Below are 18591 nucleotides of genomic sequence, written 5' to 3' on the forward strand. Positions count from 1 at the left end.
TTTCTCTTTAAGATGCTGATGTATTCCTTCATTGCCTGGATTGCTTTTGAAGTTTCTTTGTATTGAATTTCATCCTTGTCTTGGATCTTGTTAATTATTCTTGTAATACATGCTTTTCCATACTTTGAATTTTTTGTTTTGTTTTGTTTTTTAGACAGGTTCTTGCTCTGTTGCCCAGGCTGGTGTGCAGTGGCATGATCACAGCTCTCTTCAGCCTTGATCTTCTGGGCTTAAGTAATCCTCCTATCTTAGCCTCCTGAGTAGCTGGGACTACAAGTGTGGACCACCATGCCTGGCTAATTTTTGTATATTTTGTAGAGATGGGATATTACCATATTGCCCCAGGCTGTTCTCAAACTTCTGGGCTCAAGTGATCCTCCTGCCTTGGCATCCCAAAATGCTATGATTGCAGGTGTGAGCCACCATGCCAAGCCTGTGCTTTAAATTCTTTATCTGTCATTTTTGAGTTTCCAGTTTGGTTACAGACCATTGCTGGAGAGCTGGTATGATCCTTTGGTGGTGTCACTACATTCACATTTTTCATGGTGCCAGAACTCTTGTGCTGGTTCCTTCTCATCTAGAGGTGCTGGCACTTCTAATTTTTGTAATTATTTTTGTGCAGGTAGGAATTTTTCTTTTTTCTTTCTTTTCTTGTGATATTATTGTTATTTTTAAATTTCTCTTTTCCTTCCCCCTCCTTCCTAGATAGTGTGTCTATAGAGAATGTTCAGTAATGTCTTTTTGGCTCTGCCGTATGGACTTCCGTTGGCAGGTTTTATACTGGGCTTTTGTATTGGGCTTTCTTTATATATAAGCCAGTACATAGCGCTTATAGGTAAGACGTGGCTGTGGCTAACACAGCTGGGTTTGTATACTTGATCCTCGCTTACTGAGAGAAGCTCTCTGTTGCCTCAGGCAATTGATTGATCCATGTAGTGCACAGTGGTCTGAGTTCCCTGCTCACCTCTCCAGGCTGGGGAGCAAGATGTGTGGGGCCGGACTGGGCAGGCCTGCCTACCTGTCGCCCAGTGGCAGGCAGAAGCACCAGCACTGAGGGAGAGTCCAGTGGGTGTCCACCAAGAGCTCAGAGGTGTGCCTAGGAAACCTCCTCAGCCCCAAGTTCTTTGCCCGGGGAGGGAGAGTTGGCCAAACTCCTAATCCAGGAGAGTGGGTACTCCAGATGCCTAGACATGGAGAGTACTGCAGCACCACAGTCTCTGCACAGGAATGGTGGGGCAGGTCAGGTTGCTGATTCAGAAGAGTAGGTGCTCCCAATGGAGATCTGCTTTGGTGTTGAGCAGAGAGGCCCAGCTGCAATACGGTGTCTTCATAGGAAGGGTTGGATACTCAGTCTGCTGACCTAGGTGAGCAGGTGTTTCAGCTGTCTGGAGATCTGCCTGGGGGTGAAGAAGAGAGGGCCCTCCTTTACCTGTATCTTTGCACAGAAAGGGTAGGGTGGCTCATGCTTCCAGTCTGGGCATGCAGGTTCTTTGAATGCCTGGAGACCTGCCCTGGTGAGGAGCAGAGAGGGCCCTATTGCCCCATGATCTATGCACAGGAAGGGTGGGTGTGTCAGCCTGCTTCTCCAGGTGAGCAAGTGCTCCAGGTACCTGGAGATCTGCCTGGCCGTGGAATGGAGAGGGCCCTTCTGCCCCACAATCTATGTCCAGGAAGGGTAGGGCATCCCAGGCTGCCGAACCAGGCAAGTGGGTGCTCTGAATGCCTGGAGATCTGCCTAGGTGTGAAGTGGAGAGGGCCTCCCTGCACCAAGATCTGTGAATGGGAAGGGTGGGGCAGGTCATGCTGCTGATCCAAGTGAGTGGATGCTCCAGATGCCTAGAGATCTGCCTGGGTATGGAGTGGAGTGGGCCCCAAAATACCATGTTATATTACTTAATTTTCTAATGTATATATATTTTGCCATGGATCTCTTCGTTACTGATTTTAAATTTAATTTCATTGTTTTTCAAGAATCTATTTTGTATCAGTTGAATGTTTAAAAATTCATGAATACTTGTTTCATGGCCCAGAAAATAGTTTGTCTTGGTAAATATTGCATGTGCAGTTGCTAAGAAGTATGTACTCTGCTGTTGTTGGTTAGAGTGTTCTATAGATGACAGTAAAGTGAAGATGGTTGATAGTGGTGTTTAAGTCTTCTATTTCTGTATTAGTCAGGGTTTTCCAGAGAAACAGAACCAATAGGAGATACATATATATATATATATGATTTATCATGGAAGTCTAGAAGACACACGATATGCTGTCTGCAAGCTGGAGAACTAGGAAAGACAATGCTGTAATTCAGTCTGAGTCTAAAGGCCCGAGAACCAGAGGTACCTCCTGTGTAAATCCCAGAGTAAGAAGGCCCAAAAACCTAGAGTTCTGATGCTCGAAGGCAGGAGGAGATGAATATCTGTTCTAGAAGAGAGAGAGTGAATTTGCCCTTCCTCCTCCTTTTTGTTCCATTAGGCTGTCAATAGATTCGATGATGCTTGTCATCGAATCTTCTGGTGGATCTTCTTTACTCAGTTGTCTCATTCAAATGCTAATCTCTTCTGGAAACACCCTCAAAGACACACAGAGATGGGTTTCACCAGCTATCTGCAGTTCCTTTGAGTCAGTCAAGTTGACACATAAAATTAAACATCACAGTTTCTTTACTCATGTTTGTCTACCTGTCCCATCAGTTGAGAGAGGGATGCTGAAATCTCCCACTATAACTGTGAACTTGCCTGTTTCTCTTTGCCATTTATTAATCCATTTTTCTTATATTTCGATTCCCTATTATTAGATGCATAAATGTTTAGAAATGTTATATCTTCTTGACAAATAAATTAACTTGTTTATTGGGTGAGAAATGTTTAGGATTTTTATTTTCTCCTTATTAATTAGGCCCTTTATCACTGAGAAATTACCTTAACTCTGGTAATATTCTTTGTTGTGAAATCTAAGCTGTCTGATATTAATATAACCATGCTGGGTTTCATTTGGCTAATGTTAGCATGGTATGTCGTTTTTCATCATATATTTGGTATGTTTGAAGTGGGTTTTTGTAAGTAACATATAGTTGAGTCTTGCTTTGTTTCCTAATATGACAATCTCTGCTATTTAGTTTGTGTGTTTAGACTATTTCATTTAATGTGATTATTGATATGATCAGGTTTAAATTTATCATCTTACCATTTGTTTTCTCCTTATCCTGTCTGCTCTTTTTATGTTCTTACATTCCTTTCTCCTGTTTCTTTTGGATTGAGCATTTTTAAAATGTGACTATTTTTATCTCCTTTATTGAATTATTGCCTATAAATGTTCATTGTGTTATTTTAATGGTTGCATTAAGGTCTATAGTATACATCTATAACTTACTATAAGTCTGTATTTCAGTGATATGTAGAACCTCATCTATAATAATATTCTTGCAAGAGTATACTTCAGTTTCTCCCACCTGTTCTTTGTGTTATTATTGTTACAACTTTTAATTATATGTGAGTTATAAATCCCACAATACGTTGTTATTTTTGCTGATTATCTTTTGAATAATTTAAATAAGAAGTGCATAATTCTTTATATTTGCTCATTGAGTTACAGTGTATGGTAGTCTTCATTTCTTTATGTAGATTCAGGTTTCTAGCTTGTATCATTTTCTTTCTGTTTGAAGAACTTCCTTTCACATTTCTTATAGTGCAAGTCTATTGAAAAAAAATTTTTTTTAGGTTTGAAAGTGTAAAAATATCTTTATGGTGTCCTTTGTTTTTGAAAACAATTTTTACATGTATAAGATTCCTGTTTGGCAATTTCTTTACATATTTTAAAGATGTTGCTGTATTATCATCTTACTTGTGTTGTTTCTCATGAAAAATTTGTGCCTAATGTTTTTTTCCTCTGGCTGCACTTAAGATTTTCCCTTTGTTACTGATGTTAAGCAATTCATTATGTGCCTTTATGTAGTTTTCTCTACATTTTTTGTGCTAGGGTCTTGTTGACCTTTTTAAACCCATGGGCTACTACAGTTTTCATCAACTTTGGAAAGTTTTCAGGCATTATTTTAAAAAGTTGTTTTTTAGTTCTCCCTCTTCCTTTTATCTTCTTTCAGGACCCTGCTTACGTATGGATTTGGCTGTTTAAAGTTGTCTTACAGTTTACTAAGCTGTATTTTTCTTTCTTCTCTGTGTTTCATTGTGGTTAGTTTTTATTGTTGTCTTCTACTTCACTAATCTTACTTTTATTCAATGTCTAATCTGTTGTTGATTTTATCCACTGTATTTTTCAGCTCAGATATTTTTATTTCCAACTTCCTTTCGTAACCCTATTAATGAGATTAACTTTAATTCTTTTCCTGATCACTTATTTCTAGCAGTGTCTCTTCTTCCCTCAGTCCTCCTTTTCTGGCAACAATACTTCCTTTCTTGCCAATATTTAAATTTAAATTATGCCTGTGTACCATTCCTTCGTCTTCTTGTACCTGTCAAAACTCAACTTTTCCTTTTGCTCCACACCCATACTTTAGGGTGGAACAACTGGAGAGAATAAACAGAAATCAAGTAGTTGGGCCATTTCCATGTTAAAAATGAACAAGTCGTAAATATCTCTAGTAGTTAGATTTGAATTCCTTTTATATCTTGTATCTTTTGACTTAATATATTTATTCTTTCCTCTAGTTTTGTGAATATATGGAATATAGTCCTTTTTTTGGCAATTATTTTTCATTCTGATCCAGAATTCAATACACAGTCACTTATTTCATTTATTTAATAGTTGTTTTATCTCTTCTGTGACTTTTTATCTAGAATACGAATATGAGAAATCACATGAACCTGTGATTTGGTAATTTTTCATTTTTTAATTTATTTTACAGGAAAGGGGTCCCAGTTCAGACCCCAAGGGAGGGTTATTGGATCTCGCGCAAGAAATAATTCAGGACAGGTCCACAGTGCAAAGCAAAAGCAGGTTTATTAAGAAAGTAAAGTGGTGAAAGTACAGCTACTCCATACACAGGGGAGGGCGTTCCTGAAAGTAAGAGGAGAAATGTGTCCACCCTAGGTACAATACTTGTTTGTATACAGGATAAAAAAAGATCATGGGGAGATGTGCTCTGTTACAAGGGTTTGTGATAAAGGATTACTTTTCTTAATTACTATATTTTGCAAGAATTGATGTTATTATCTTTAAAGCAAAATTAGGAATGCTTCTGTTCTCAAGATATCATTGGGGTATTAGGACACTCCTAAGTCTGGATCTGTTTAGTAAACATTATCAATCTGTTCCCTTAACCATAAACATCTAGAGGCTAGCAATACCTAACTTTCTGGGCATGCAGCTCAGCAAGTCACAGCCTCATTTTTCCTAGCCCTCACTCAAGATGGAATCATTCAGGTTCGAATGCCTCTGTTATTTATAGTTATTTTGAAGTGTGCACATTCTGTCTTTAATCCTGAGGGCATGTTTCTTGTGTGGTTTTGTTTTCTTTTTTTGTTCGTTTGTATTCCTATTGGAGGAAATAGTAGGAGATGGAGACCTAGGTAGCTATCTTTTTCCCCCGACTACCTGGTTTCTATTTTTTCTTCATTCTCTGGGCACTTGTTTACTTTTTGGCATAAGAAGATATTCCAATCTCATCTTGAATGTTGCTTTCTACCTTCCTGGAATAAACTCTTTTTCCTAGGAGTCCTGGTTTCTTTTAGTGGGGAAAATATCTGAACATTCAACCAATTTACTATATATGGAATTTTAGGTTTCACAGTATTTGCAATTACAAATAATGCTGCAATGGATAACTTTGAATAGGTGTATTTTTGTAACATGGGTGTCTTCACGCTGAATTTTTGGAAATGAGATTTCCAGGCCAAAATGTAAATGTACCTGTTATATTATATATTTTTGTTATATATTGCCAATATAAATATAAATTTATATTTCTATAAATTTCCTCTGTGGATGTTGTATCATTTTGCATATCCAGCAGAAACATATCTACTTAATCTGGGTAACAGAGTTTGTTCTCAGACTTTTGTATTTTTATTATTCTGATAGGTAAGAAATGATATCTAGGGTGCTTTTATATTTCTCTAAAAAGACTGAAATTAAACATCTTTCATATGTTTAACAGCTATTGTATTGTTAGGACCTGTTTTCTGTGCTGAAGGTGAATTTTACTTTGTGTCTTCTTATTTATGTAAAATTATGTCTGTCTGCATACAGTCAACTTCTGAAATAGTACAGTGATAAATACAATCTTCAAATGATGCAAGGTATTTAAAAGGAAGTATTGCCTTACCTTTTAAACATGAAGTGAATTGAAATATTGGTGATGTTACATATACCACATGGGAATAAAAAGTAATGAAAAATGCTTTTTGATGAATCAGTCTGATTATTTAGTAGTCACATAATACATATATAATGTAACTTGAGCCTGTACAACTAGGGTTTCAACTATATATATTTTTAAAGCAGTAATTTTTAAGCCTGGCTATAGAGCCACTTCTGCTATACCACCGGATTTGAAAACATTGAAATCTTGGTTGAAATCATTTCAACATTTAAAAACTTGGTTAATGAGAGGATCACCTGAGGCCACAAATTGAAGACAAGTCTGGGTAACATAGCAAGACCTTGTCTTAACTAACTAACTAACTAACTAACTACACCACCGCCCCCCCAAACACACACACACCATACATATATACACACATGCTTTAATCTATCAAAAAAAAAAAACCATGAGTTTGTTCCCACACAATTGACATATTAGGAATGATTTGAGCTTAACATTAATTTTGCGTTTGTTTATGTCTGAAACCTGAAGAAGCACTAGGTGAATGCAGAAAACTATAACTAGCTTAACCATGCTGCGTAGGAATACATAGTAGACACACACGTCAGTCCTTTACTGGCTACCTTCGTTTACCTTTTTATTGTGAGCCACACTCATCCACATGTGGCATTTCAACTTTCTGTCAAATTTTGAATAACTTTCCCCCTTACAGAATTCGCAAGTTGCAACCTTTCTGAAATCGACTTTGACAAGCAAACTTCAGGTCTTTTCAAAATGAAGTGCCATGTTAATATAGTAGTCATGTGATTCTTAACGTTTAATATGTGTAAAACTATGCAGAGTTTTTTCTGTTAGGTTTCTGTTTTTAAAAAAATGTGTCCCTGATTAGTTTCTTGAGTATTATGCCTTTAACCCCATTTGTCCATAAGCCCTGTGGTTTTTATTTTGTAATTTTTGTACAATCTCATGGTTATTAGGCACAAAAATATTTTGTTACAGTAGAGCTTATACATTAGAATTAGTTGTGGAGCTTTAAAGTACTGATGTATAGACCCCATCCAAAACCTATTAAATAAGAATCTATGGCCTTAAAGCCAATAATTGGTATTTTTAAAAAGTTTGCAGTTGTTGGACTGGGCATGGTGGCTCACGCCTGTAATCCAGCACTCTGGGAGGCTGAGGTGGGCAGATCACTTGAGCGCAGGAGTTCAAGATCAGCCTGGGCAACGTGGCAAAATCCCATCTCTACCAAAAATAAAAGAAAATTAGCTGAGCTTGGTGGCCTGGTCCTGTAGTCCCAGCTACTTGGGAAGCTGAGGTGGGAGGATCACTTTAGCCCAGGAGGCAGAGGTTGCAGTTAGCAGAGATCATGCCACTGCGCTCCAACCTGGGCAACAGAGCAAGACACTGTCTCAAAAAAAAAAAAAAAAAAAAAAAAAAAGCTTGCAGTTGCTTCTTATTGCAGCCAGAGTTGTGAACCACTAGTCCAGGGAAACCGTGAAGCTTTGAAGAAAATGAAGAGAGGCTCTTATGAATGGGAAGTATCTAAAATTTCCTTTGAACTTGCGATTGAATCTTTGAAAACTTCAGCTTTAGGGGAATTTAAGGAGTTGTCTTCTGGATTTCTATATTCCATAAAGACACAGAGACTCCAAAAACATTCTTCTTATGTAATGGGCAAACTCACAATAAAAACTGTTGTTTCACAGAACCATTTATTTTGAGTTATTGTGTAGTATACAGACTATGCATTCTTCATGGAATTTTTATGTTGTATTTAAAAAAAATTCAAGCAAAAAGAAAGCAAACAAGTAGTTGGAGGTGTAGTCTGCAGTGAAAAGCTATTTATAACAACTATTATTTAGGTATTTTTCAAGCTTGAGTCATCTTGGTGATTTATTTTCAATGTTTTAGTATAATTATAGCTCCAGTAGTAGTTTGTTCTTTAATCCAGTGTTGTAGAATAAATACTTTTGGTATAATAAACTCAGAGCACTTAAATTACTACCTGTTTATGGAATACTGATTTACCTCACTACACAGCTGTTAGTTCAAATTTAGAGGGCAAGAAAGGACTAATATGCATTTCTAAAAGACATGTATTTTCCCCTTATGTGTAGTTTTCTCTTTTTCAAAAGTTGCATGCAGAGTTTACTTTCTTTATATCATGTATTAATCTTAGTATAACTGGTACTATTTACCTCTATAGGCTTCCTAAGCATAAAATAGGCATTGTAGGGTTTACGTTAATTATTTTAGAAGCCTGAAATGCTATTTAATATATGCAATGATCTCGTTTTTGGGGTAGATGAGAATAAAATTTCTGTAAATTGAATTATTATTCCTCCTTTTTATTATGAAATAGGTGATGTGTTTATTTCTAGGAACATTTTATTTTTGGTCACAAAACAACACTGCCAAAGAATCACATTTAAGAATTTAGAAAATTGGGCCGGGCGCGGTGGCTCACGCCTGTAATCCCAGCACTTTGGGAGGCCGAGGCGGGTGGATCACGAGGTCAGGAGATCGAGACCATCCTGGCTAACACGGTGAAACCCCGTCTCTACTAAAAATACTAAAAATTAGCCGGGCGTGGTGGTGGGCGCCTGTAGTCCCAGCTACTCGGGAGGCTGAGGCAGGAGAATGGCGTGAACCCAGGAGGCGGAGCTTGCAGTGAGCCGAGATCGCGCCACTGCACTCCAGCCTGGGCGACAGAGCGAGACTCCGACTCAAAAAAAAAAAAAAAAAAAAAAGAATTTAGAAAATTGGCCATATGCGGTAGCTCATGCCTGTAATATTAGCACTTTGGGAGGCCAAGGCGGGTGGATTGCTTGAGCCCAGGAGTTCTAGACCAGCCTGGACATCATGGTGAAATCCCATCTCTACAAAAGATACAAAAAGAAAATTAGTTGGGCATGGTGGTGTGCGGTGTATGCCTGTGGTCCCAGCTGCTCAGGATGCTGAGGTGGGAGAATCACCTAAGCCCGGGAAGTCAAGGCTTCTGTGAGCCATGATTGTGCCACTGCACTCTAACCTGGGTGACAGAGCAAGACTTTCTCCAAAAAAAAAAAAAAGAAAAAAAAGATAAAAAGAATAAATCTTTTGAAATCACATTTTACATTTCAGGTGAAAGCAATATTTTTAATAATATTAATATTAATATACAACTCAGAATTCTGAAAAATGTTCTAAAATTTTTAAATCTCAAATTAATAATTTGTTTTCCTGGGGCATTGGGAAATGTGTGCTGTCTTTTTCACTGTTAAAGTAGTCCTATTTCTAATTATCCAGTGAGATATTGGGGCGGTTAGATAAGATGATAATTTTATTTAATTGTTCTGTTTAGGGAGATTTGAGAGATGGGTCATTACTTTAGTTAGAAAGGCAGTGAGAGGCCTCTTTCATTTTCATATCCATAGCTTCTCAAAGAGCATGTCATATCAAGAGTGACTCACTAATCTTGCCCTAGAAGGACTTCTTTTTAGATGTGCTCATACTACAAAGTAGGTAGCCTAAAGGAGTAGATAGCTTTTCCTATGGCTCTTCACTTCTAATTTAATGATTAAGTACTAAATAGAAATTAAAGATTACTATGTAATTTGTAACCAGTTTAAAAATATTCTCCTTAGTTTAACCTAGATAGTTATTCTTTTTTATTTTTAGAAACAGGGTCTAGCTCTGTCGCTTAGGCTGGAGTGCAGTGGTGTGCTCATAGCTCACTGTAGCCTTTAACTCCTGGGCTTAAGTGATCCTCTCACCTCAGCCTCCCGAGTAGCAGGGACTGCAGGTGTGCACCACCATGCTCAGCTATTTTTTTTTTTTTTTTTAATTTTTAGAGCCGGGATCTGACTCTTTTGCCCATGCTCGTCTTGAACTTTTGGGCTCAAGTGATCCTCCTGCCTCAGCCTGTAATTCCAAAGTGCTGGGATTATAGGCATGTCCCACTGCACCTGGCTAGGTAGTTATTCTTAAAGTAGTTTTTAGATATTAAGACCTTTAGGTTCCCACACTGCTCCTTCCAAGCATCAGGTTGTGTCAGGTGTAGCACATTAAGAATTAGTTTTGTATTTGAATGTGAGCTCTTCCATTATTTAGGTGTGTGACTTTAGGCAGATTAATTTATCTGACATTCAAACTCCACATTTATAAGATGAAGATATTTTCTTCATAGTGTTGATAAAAGGAGTAAATAAGAGAAGGCCGGCTGCGAGTGTGCAAGAGGTTGGTAATATTAATAAGTGAAGCTCCAGTACGTAAAAGAGGCAGAGAGCGTCTCTCTCATTTAGGTAAGCAAAGTTAGCTTTAATAGGAGTCAGGTTGGAAAGAACTAATGGAGACCGTCAATTTCACCTGTTCATTCTATGTGAGAGAGAAAAAAACATTTTTTTTAATAGAGATTCAGAAGAAGGAAGTGTCTTGAGTATATAGATTAGTTTATACCTTCTGGGAGTAAGAACTGAGTTTTAATTTTTTTCCCCCAGAAGTCTATTTGAGGAGTTTGAAAAAAGATAGATAAGGCAGTAGATGAAAAGGTTGATTGGGTTGGAGGAGGAAAGAGAGGACTTTGTTTTTTAAAAAAATATTGAGCTGATGGGGCCAATGAAGGATAATCTGGAACTACAGGAAATAGAAAATAACAGAACAGCTTGTCTAGGACATGGAAAGGGAATGGGAAAGAGTGGAGAGCAGGAATATAAAAAAAAGAAGCTAAAGAAGAGATAAAAATCTCCCAGAATCCTAACTATAGTCCATTCTTCTCTTTAAAATTTCCAAATAGGCCATTATTGTTTTAACAGTCCTCTACTAGAGCTGGATCAACAAAGGAATCTTCTCTGGACGTGAGCTATAAAAGTCAAGGAGTTTGTGAGGATGGCACTAAATAAGGAAGTAGCTATTAATAAATAGGAAAAGATCACAGGATGCTGGAACTGAAAGGGACTGTGAAGGTATTTTATTCAATGCTTAGTTTTTGGTAGGAGAAAACTGCTGAGGTTAGGCGATTTACTTCTGAAGAATAAAGGTGACTATGGCCAGTTATTTTTCTGGTTACTGTTCTTCAGAAGAAGAACGAGAAAGGTGGCCCTTAAGTCCAAGAGGAATAAAAGCAATTGAGGAGCACCAAGAAGCTGGAAAAGTATTGGGAAAGAAAAGGTAATATAATTTCTTAATTTCTTTTCTGGCCTGATCTGTGTTTAGATACTTAGATTTACCTTTTTAATACCAGTAGTAATATCCCGGTAGTCATGTGGTTCTCTAACTTTTGAGACTGGACCGTGACTGAGCTAATGCAGCTCAGCATCTTTGGTACCAGTCATTAGAAACCAATTATTTAATTTGATTATATTGATTTTATTTAAAAATATTTAATCTTTGTCCACATATTATTTTTGCTTTTATTTGGATTCATTTTGGTTATTATATTAGTGTTTGATGATCTGAGAATCTGAAATACTTGAAATAACAGAGTCTTAGGCCAGGTGCAGTGGCTCACGCCTGTAATCCCAGCACTTTGGGAGGCCAGGGTGGGCGAATCACTTGGGACCAGCCTGGCCAACATGGTGAAACCCTGTCTTTACTGAAAATACAAAAATTAGCCAAGCATGGTGGCACATGCCTGTAATCCCAGCTACTCGGGAGGTTGAGGCAAGAGAATCACTTGAACCCAGGAGGTGGAAAGTGTAGTGAGCCAGGATTGCTCCACTGTACTCCAGCCTGGGTGATAGAGTGAGACTGTCTCAAAAAAATAACATGGTCTTAAAAGTTTCAACCTTTCTATTGTTAGAAAGGCTTTAACCAAGAGAAAGTGATATTCTGCTGACATTGAAGGTCATACTTACAGATGATTCACCTTCCTCTGATTTATCAAGTAACCTTAGTCCTTTGGTTCTTTAAAAACCTTCACCAGATAGGAACATGCTTATAAATCTGGACACCAAGACATAAATGATCCAGGGAAAGAGACTAGTCAATTCCTGCTGTATTTATAGGGGAAAATTTTTAAATGTTATAAGAAAAATGAAGATATCCAAGAACTCATTACAATGAGTTATACCGTTGAAGGAGTTTCATATATGTAAACAGTTTTTGAAAATTATTATATTATCACTATGAAAATTTCAGTATCCCAAGGCTGACACAAATATGTTAGTGGTAGTCTTGCCTTTTTCATGTTTCTTGTGCTTGGGTTCATTGAGCTTCTTTGATCTGTATTTATTTTTCATCCAATTTTGAAAAATTTTAGCCATTATTCTTTGAATACTTTCCTTGTCTCTCCCTCTGTCTCCTTAGAGGTTTCCAAGTACACACATATTATTTTTGTTATTAAATTCTATAATATAATTATTTTATTTTTTAGAAAAATTATATGTATTTATGGTATACCTTGTAATATTTTGATATATATTGTATAATGATTACCACAATCAAGTTAATTAACTTATCTGTCACCTCACATAGTTATTATTTCTTTTCATGAGGAGAACACTTAAGATACTTACTCTCTTAGCAAATTCAAAGTGTATAATAAAGTATTATTAACTCCGGTTATCATGGTGTACATTAGATCTTCAGGACTTATTAATCCTGCATAACTGAAACTTTCTTCCCTTTGACCAAAATGTCCCCATTTTCTTCACCCCTATCCCCTGGCAATCATCATTCTATTCTCTTTTTCTGAATTTGACTTTTTAAAATTCCACATATGGGTGAGATCATGCAATATTTGTCTTTTTATGCCTGGCTTTTTCACTTAGCGTAATGCCCTCTAGATTAATCCCTGTTCTCAAAAATGGCAGGATTTCCTTCTTTTTTATGATTGAATAATATTCCATTATATATGTGTATACACACACACACATTTTATTTACTATAATTTCTTTATCCATTCATCTGTTGAGGGTTGTTCCTATATCTTGCCTATTATGAATAATGCCTGTCCTAGTCCAAGTTCTGTTGCTATAATAGAATTCCTGATATTGGGCATTTTATAAAGAAAGAGGTTTATTTAGCTTATAGTTCTGTAGGCTGGGAAGTTCAAGGTCATCACCCTGGCTTCCAGTGAGAACTATTGTGCTGTGTCATAACACAGGGAGAAAAATAAAGGGAAGTGGGCATATGCAAAGAGAGAAAATCCAGGGACTTTATAGCAATCCACTTTTGTGGGAACTAATCCATTGCTACAAGAACTAATCTAGTCTTGCCAGAGTGAGAACTCACTATTCTGAGAATGGCACCAAGCCACCCACATAGTAGCAGCCCTCATAACCCAAACACCTTCCATTAGGCCCTACCTACCAATACCACCACATTGGGGATCAAATTTTATTTTATTTTATTTTATTTTATTTTATTTTATGTTATTTTATGTTATGTTATGTTATTTATTTTATTTTATTTTATTTTATTTTATTTTATTTTTGAGACAGAGTCTCGTTCTGTCACCTAGGCTGGAATGCAGTGGCGCCATCTCGGCTCACTGCAGTCTCTGCCTCTTGGCAGAATCAAGTGGTTCTCCTGCCTCAGCTTCCTGAGTAGCTGGGATTACAGGTGGCCTGCCACCATGGCCAGCTAATTTTTGTATTTTTAGTAGAGACAGGATTTCACTATGTTGGCCAGGCTTGGACTTCTGACCTTAAGTGATCTGCCCCCCTTGGCCTCCCAAAGTCCTGGGATTACAGGCATGAACCACTGTGCCTGGCCTGGGGATCAAACTTTAACATGAGTTTTGGTGGGGACAAACAAATAATATGCAAGCTGTAGCAATATGACAATGAACATGAGAGTACAGGTATCTTTTTGCTGTATTGATTTTGTTTTCTTTGGCTATGTAACCAGAAGAGGGCTTGTTAGATCATATAACAGTTCTATTTTTAATTTTCTGAGGAACCTCGATATGTTTTACATAGTGGGTGTCCTAAGTTACATTTCCACCAACAGTGTATAGTGCTCCTTTTCTTCACATCTTTGCCAACACTTATCTTTTGTCTTTTTTGTAATAGCCATCTTAATAGGTGTGAGGTGATAGGTCATTGTGGTTTTGATTTGTAGTTACCTGATGATTAGTGATACTGAGCACCTTTTCATATATCTTTTGGTCATTTGTGTATCTTCTTTGGAAGAATATCTGCTCAGGTCCTTTGCAGATTTTGAAAACTGAGCTATTTTTTTCTGTGTGCTGTTGAGTTGTGTTAGTTCCTTACATATTTATATCAGTTCCTTTATTAGATATATAATTTGCAAATATTTTTTCCCATTCTTTAGATTGCCTTTTTATTTGGTTATTTCCTTTGCTGTGTAGAAGCTTTTTAGTTTGGTGTAGTCTCAATTGTTTAATTTTGCTTTTGTTGTTTGTGCTTTTGGTGTCATCTTCAAAAAATCATTGCCAACAGCAATGTCAAGGAACTTTTCCTTTATTTTTTCTTCTAGGAGTTTTATGGATTCAGGTCTTATTTAAGTCTTTAGTTCTTTTTGAGTTGATTTTTGTGTATGGTTAAATCCAGTTTCATTCTCTTACATGTGGATATCCAGTTTTCCCAACACTGTTTATTGAAGAGACTATCTTTTCCCTATTGTGTATTCTTGGTGCCCTTGTCAAAGATGAGTTGATTGTATATGTGTGGGTTTATTTTTCTGTGCTCCCTCTATTCTTCCATTGGCCCATGTATCTGTTTTTATGCTAGTATTATATTATTTTGATTAATATACCTTTGGAAATACAGTTTGGAACAAGGAAGCATGATGCCTCCAGCTTTATTCTTTGTAAAGATTGCTTTAGCATTCAGGGTATTTTATGGCTCCATAAGAAGTTTAGGATTTTTTTTTTTCTATTTCAAAATTCTAATGTCATTTTTTATCATTGAAATTTTAATTAGGAATTCTGATAGAATTGCTTTCAATCTGTAGATTGTTTTGGGTGGTATGGATATTTTAATGATCATTCTTTCCATTCATGAACATACACATATTTTCCATTTATCTGTGCCTTCTTCAACTTCTTTCATCAATATCTTATAGTTTTCAGTGCTAAGACCTTTCACTTCCTTGGTTAAATTTATTCCTATGTATTGTATTATTTTTGATGCTAATTTGGGAGTGTTTTCCTAATTTCTTTTTTGGATAGTTTGTTGTTACTGTTTAGAAATGTTACTGATTGTTTTTATACTCCTGGCAGGAAAAGAAATACATTTTAAAAAAGAAAAAAGAAAAAGAAATGTTATTGTTCTAAATTTATATGTTGATTTTTTAATCCTACAATTTTACAGAATTCACTTATTAATTCAGTTTTTTAAAATTGGAGAGTCACAGTTTTCTACATACAAGATTATCAGGGGACCTGCCCCGATAATCACGTAGGTTCTTTTCTATTTTCCTAAGCATCGGCTGGCTTGAGAAATAAAAGAACAGAGTACAAAAGAGAGAAATTTTAAAGCTGGTCATCCGGGGGAGACATCACACATTGGTAGGATCCGTGATGCCCCAGAAGCCACAAAAACCAGCAAGTTTTTATTAGGGAGTTTCAAAAGGGGAGGGAGTGTGCGAATAGGTGTGGGTGACAGACAAAAAGTACTTAACAGGGTAATAGAATATCACAAGGCAAGTGGAGGCAGGGCGAGATCACAGGACCACAGGACCGAGGCGAAATTAAAATTGCTAATGAAGTTTTGGGCAACACCGTCATTGATAACATCTTATCAGGAGACAGAGTTTTGAGATCAACCGGTCTGACCAAAATTTATTAGGTGGGAATTTCCTCTTCCTAATAAGCCTGGGAGCGCTATGGGAGACTGCAGTTTATTTCATCCCTGCAGTCTCAACCATAAGAGACAGGTACGCCCCGGGAGGGCCAGTTCAGAGACCTACCCCTAGGTGCGCATTCTCTTTCTGAGGGACGTTCCATGCTGAGAGAAAGAATTGAGCAATACTTCTCCCATTTGGGCTTTTGAAAGAAGAGAAATATGGCTCTGTTTTGCCCGGCTCACCGGCAGTCAGAGTTTAAGGTTATCTCTCTTATTTTCTGAACAATTGCTGTTTTCCTGTTCTTTTTTCAGGGTGCCCACATTTCATATTGCTCAAACACACATGCTGTGCAATTTGTGTAGTTAACGCAATTATTACAGGGTCCTGGAAGGATATACATCCTCCTCAACTGACAGGATTAAGAGATTAAAGTAAAGACAGGCATAGGAAATCACAAGGGTATTGATTGGGGAAGTGATAAGTGTCCATGAAATTTTTACAATTTATGTTTAGAGATTGCAGTAAAGACAGGCATAAGAAATTACAAAAGTATTAATTTGGGGAACCAATAAGTGTCCATAAAATCTTCATAATCCACGTTCTTCTGTCATGGCTTCAGCCGGTTCCTCCGTTTGGGGTCCCTGACTTCCCGCAACACGAGATCCTGTCTATTGTAGACAGTCATACTTTTCTTTCTGATTTGGATTTTTAAAATTTCTTTTTATTGCCTAATTGCTCTGGCTAGGACTTTTAGTATGCCATTAAATAGAAGTGAGAGTGAGCATCCTTTTCTTTTTTCCGATTTTAGAGGAAAAGCTATCAGTTTTTTACCATTGACTATGTTAGCTGTGAGCTTGCCATATCTAGCCTTTATTATGTTGAGATACATTGATTCTATACTTGATTCCTTGAGAATTTTTATCATGAAAGGATGTTGAATTTTGCCCAATACTCTTTGTGCATCTATTGACACGATCATATAAAGTTATTCATTATTCTGTTAATATAATGTGTCAAATACAAAATTATTGATTCGTGTATATTGAACCATGCTTGCATCCCAGGGATAAATCCCACTTGCCCACTTGGTCATGGTATATGATCCTTTTAATATGTATACAATTTTGTTCTCTGGAATTGTATTGAGGATTTTTACATCTGTGTTCATTAGGGATATTGGCTTGTAATTTTTCTTTCCTTTTCTTTCAATTTATTTTTATTTTTTGTAGACATGGTGTCTTCCTGTGTTACCCAGGCTGGTCTTGAACTCCTGAGCTGAAACGGTCCTCTCACCTCAACCTCCCAAAGTGCTGGGATTACAGGCATGAGCCTCTGCACCTGGACAGTTCTTGTTTCTTGTAGTGTCTTTGTCTGGCTTTGCTGTGAGGGTAATACTGGCCACATAGAATGAATTTGGAAGTGTTCCCTCCTTTTCAGTTTTCTAGAGTAGTTTGAGAAGGATTGATGTTAATTCTTCTATAAATGTTTTGTAGAATTCACTAATGAATCAAACAAAGGTCTGGGCTTTTTGATGGAAGTGCTTGATTACTGATTGAGTCTCCCTACCTGTTTTAGTCTAGTCAGAATTTTTGTTTCTTCATGATTCAGTCTTGGTAGGTTGTATTTGTTTTTATTCCATAGCACCTTGTTCTTTGCAGACTCCCAGCTCTGTCTCCTCAATTCAGGGATTCCACAGGGTTCTGCCTCAGTTTCTCAATGTTATGGTGGTTTTAGAAACTTTTTTTCATTCTCAATTCTTAGAGACAATTTAAGTAGCACCAAAGTTTACTGATTCAAACAATTTAGATATTATTCAATAGCAAAACATTTGAGCTTTGCACTTTATTAGAGGTATGTTAATCATAATTGGTTTATGACAACCATGGACTCCATGGTTATTGGTCTCTTTGAATTTCATACTTGTAAAAGTTGGGATTCCAACAGGAAAGTAGAACTTACATCATGTAGTTCAATAGACAGGTTTTAATTTTGGGAAAATCTTCAACACTTTTGGAAAAGCTAAAAGGAAACAGGAGAGGGAGAGAGAGTGCAAGAGTGAGAGCCTGCCAGCCTTCTTCCTATTCCTCAACCCTATCAGAAGGTAATTAGCAAGGGACAGCACAGATAAAGGGCTGGGTTTCTAACTGTGAGCAATCAAATGATCTGTACCCTACATCTTGAAGTGTCAGTCTTGGCACTTTATATTTCTCTTCAAGCGAAGAAAAAAATAGTACCCATTTCTTCCATTCTTTAGTATTTTCCTGTCAAAGTTCTCATAAGTTATTATTAATCTATGGTTATTTCTCTTTTCTTAGACTTAATTTTAGCAACTTTATTTCCTTTTTTCTGTAATTAAGTAAGCTCTTCTTTGTTTTATATTTTGTCCTAGAATTTGACTTTATATTATTTGAATATAGTGACCACAGGGTCTTGTTGTTCATATTTTTCTGGGGTGTTTTCACTTGTCTTTTTGTTGTTGTGCTATGTTTTATTTCTGTTTCATACGTATTGCATATAGTGAAGTTTTGTCCCCTCTCTGATTTGATAATGTTTTCCTTTTTATAAGTGTTTATCCCATTTTC

At 36.8% G+C, this 18591-nt stretch overlaps 1 protein-coding gene across 9 annotated transcripts in view; it reads left to right on the forward strand.

The window, feature by feature from the left end:
- The window catches only part of FER (FER tyrosine kinase), a 448497-nt gene that overhangs the window by 61400 nt on the left and 368506 nt on the right, over positions 1-18591 (forward strand). Inside the window, exon 1 of one of the 9 annotated variants that reach the window (XM_055387415.2) lies at positions 10868-11425. The exons of the other annotated variants lie outside the window; for them this stretch is intronic. The gene's annotated coding sequence lies outside the window, so the exon portion shown is untranslated. Of the gene's footprint in view, positions 1-10867; positions 11426-18591 lie in introns of those variants that run through there. 9 annotated transcript variants of the gene reach the window in all.

The sequence above is a fragment of the Gorilla gorilla genome, chromosome 4 (genome assembly GCF_029281585.2).
Source record: "Gorilla gorilla gorilla isolate KB3781 chromosome 4, NHGRI_mGorGor1-v2.1_pri, whole genome shotgun sequence".
Taxonomy (NCBI): domain Eukaryota; kingdom Metazoa; phylum Chordata; class Mammalia; order Primates; family Hominidae; genus Gorilla; species Gorilla gorilla.